This window comes from Lottia gigantea, assembly GCF_000327385.1.
Source record: "Lottia gigantea unplaced genomic scaffold LOTGIsca_550, whole genome shotgun sequence".
NCBI classification, from domain to species: Eukaryota; Metazoa; Mollusca; class Gastropoda; family Lottiidae; genus Lottia; species Lottia gigantea.
In genome coordinates this window covers 9,059-12,884 of record NW_008709890.1, presented here as the reverse complement: position 1 = coordinate 12,884, position 3,826 = coordinate 9,059, and positions in this window count along the sequence as shown.

Sequence of the window (3,826 nt, the reverse complement as noted above, 5' to 3'; positions counted from 1 at the left end):
CCAAGAGTCGCCTTTGGGACATTTGTGCTCCACCATTTAAATGCCTAATTGATAGCTAAAGACCAGCTACTTTGTTCTTGGAACCCTGGAAGAGAAACAACAGGAATTTTATTTTTTTTCGGAGGTTGATTTGGGTCTTGAATATATGTAAATAGTCTTCAGAAGTGCTAGGTATGTATGCTAATTCCTTCAAAAATAACTGGGAATTTCTTTTTCTATATATTTCTTTTCGATAAATGGCAGTCATCTTTCTAACACAGTTCCATGTCCGCCCCTGCCACCTGCATCATTAACAAGGGGAAATCAGATTTTACAGTAGAAAGCTCAATTAACAGGCACTGTAACTAATCAAAGATAGCTTTGCAGGCAAGGTAATATATGCCCATTGGCAGCTTTATTTTCAAATTAAAATATTTGGAAGAATAGTAACAATCACCGTGTCAAATATTCAAGCATTTGTCATACATTTTTTCTGAACTATTTGTCTTTCAAATATTGATAATTTGGTATAAATCTGTTCTCTTAAAGGATTTATGCCAAGACGTAAAATTTACCCTTAATTACAATGATTTTTACCTATAATCATTGACAAGGGCTTAAAAATGTCTCCCAGAACAATATTTTTGACAAAACCTTAGATTTCTGACTCTGGTCACTTAATTAGAGTTAATTAGGCTAGCAGTCAGCTGATCTATGACATCATAGACGACACTCGATAGACTGGCAGTCTGTCGTCTATAGTTGAAGCCTTGCATACATCGATCTTTCACTTTCATTACTGCCATGGAATCCAACAATTTCGACCTAAATATCCAGGCATATCAGTTTGAGCCGCTTGAGGAAGACAAACGATTAGTACTAAAATATTCTGATAGCTCTGGAAGCTCTGACAATTCCGATTTCTCAGACGACGAAACCGATTCTTTTTCTACAAACGCCCGAATCGGTACTACAGATGGTAAGTGGATAGATTTTAAACAGTCGTCACCATAAACTATCAGGTTGAAAGCAATGATAATTAACATTGCAGAAGCTCATTGATATCCATTTCAAAAGAAAATGAAAAAGAAATAAGCATATTGGATATATCTCCGGACTGTAGTAGGCCTATTATTATCATTACATAAGTCGTGTATCGGTGCGGGTCAAAAGGTCACCTAGGTGTATACGTAGCCTCTACCATCCAGTCTCTATTTGTCTACGTACAGCTTCGACGTAGATGGGGTTAGTCTGGACGTCAGAGACTATCTTCAGTCTGTATTTCGGTAAACATTGATTGAATGTGGTCATCGTGTTGAAAACAGATATTACTTATTAAATAGCTGCCTTTGTGGATTGTGTAGAGAAATGCCAACAACACTTGAGAGTCTTTCCTGTAAAGAGGTTAATGACATAGAACATAAAGCTCTGGAGGAGATGCAGCCGTGCATTTGTCAATATTTCGGGTTCAGGGCGAATTGTCTCAATGACAATAGAGATGTTCTAGATGTATCGCTAATGGAGTTTGTTGAAGTTGACGGACCCATAGATGACAATGAGCCAATTCACGAGTAAGTACTGGTCAATGCCACACAGTACACCATATGAAAATTAAGTTGTGTGAACGTTTTGCTTATGATTCAATGGCGGCATCAGAACATATGTCTCGTATTACGTCATCAACCGAAGATTCCCGAGTAGTGGCGGTAAATATGCATAATTTTAGAAGCGCTAAATTAGCCATTTTAAATGAAAAAAAGTGGTAAATAAAAATATTTTTTCCGGTAAAATCGATACGAATGCAATAATGACAGTGTATCTGAAATATTTCCAACGTAAAAGAGCAACTTGGCATAAATCCTTTAAGTAATTACAAGCTACAATTGAAATCTTCGAACACAAGGGCAATAACTCATATCATTTATCTTCAATAGTGTCCATCCATGAAAGATAATAAAAGCACCAAGTTTTCTCAAAATCCATCAAGAATCGTGCCTTCTGAAGTTTTCACAGACTGATAGACATGTGTGACGCCAAAGTGAAATTTATATGATAGCTTGCCAGGCAAGGTAACATACGCCCACTACCAGCTGTCAGCAATGATAACAAAAGTGGCTTAATAATGAATTTTCAACTGAACTGAAATCATCTATAAGTCAAGGCAAAAACCTGACACAGTTCATCAAGTTATCATCAAATTCAAACATGAATAATGTCTCAGTGCTTTGCACTCAAGGGCAATATCTCAAACTGTTCATCATCCGAATATTACCAATTTCTAACTTGATTGAGATCTCATCAATATATTATATGAATATCTAGTTTCATCAAGATCAGATAAAAACTGTAGTCTCTATCGTGCCTATAAGCCAAATTTGACACGTTTTTACTAAGTCAAGGGCAATAACTCTGAAAACGTTCACACGATTATTACCAATTCCGAACTGAAATCTCATCAACACATACATGCATACCAAGTTTCTTCAAGATCGAATGAATACTGTAGCATCTATCATGCCTACAAGCCAAATTTGACGCGTTTTTACTAAGTCAAGGGCAATAACTCAATAACAATTCATCCGATTATTACCAATTTCGAACTTGACTGAGATCTCATCAATATATACATGCAAACCAAGTTTCATCAAGATGATATAAAAACTGTAGTGTCTATCTTGCCTACAATTCAAATCTGACATGTTTTTACTATGTCAAGGGCAATAACTTTGAAACCGTTCTTCTGATTATTACCAATTTCAAACTTGTCCGAGATCTCATCAATATATACATGCAAACCAAGTTTCATCAAGATCAGATAAAAACTGTAGCCTCTATCGCGCCTACAAGAATTTTTTAATGGACGGACAGACAGACAGGGGAAACGGCAATATACGTCCACATTTCCATGTGGGCGTAAAAAAACTTTGTATACTGACCGTGCTACGTTGATCATCTAACTGTGTGTGTGTGTGGTGTATGTCAAACCCAATAGTAAAGACAGCTATTGAGTTCCCGCAGACATGACGGCTGAAAATAAACATTTTAATTCAATTAAAGCAGGTGTCAATAGTTGATATATCAACTTTTTTATGAGTCCGACATCAATGAACCTTTGATACAGAAGCCAGTGGCAATCAATCTGGATTTATCCAGTTATTAAAATCCGACATCATTTAACCTTTGATGCAGTAGCCAGTGGCAATCAATCTGGATTTATCAAATGATTAAGCGTCCGACATCATTTAACCTTTGATGCAGTAGCCAGTGGCAATCAATCTGGATTTATCAAATGATTAAGCGTCCGATATCATTGAACCTTTGATACAGTAGCCTGTTGCCAGAAGTCAATCAAGTGTGCACGACTCCGACATCATTCGACCTTTCGAACAGTAGACCCTTACTCTTGTCACCATGTTTGGTGGTATTCTCTTTATCAAGTGTTCACAAGTCAGATATCATTGAGCCTTTGATACAGTAACCTGTTTGTCACTATGTTTCATTCATTCATTTCATTCATGTTTAATAATTCAATCTTAATCTTTCCTCTTTAATCATTTATTATCCAAAAACCAGCTGGTAAAAAGGATCCTAGTTTACATAGTTGTTATCCTTGGCAAAGATAGCTTGCCAGACATAGAAACATAAACCAAAATCTATAGAAATGTATCCCATAACGTATCTGAAAATTATAACTGAAAAAATCCAGGGGTGAACTTTTTATTAACACCAAAACTTTACTTAAAAGTTTACGTGAACTTTTAAAGTTTGTTATCCCTTTTGCAAGCTGTTAGAAAACTACTGAATGGATTTGATTAAAATAAATGCATACTGGTAATTGTAGAGAAAA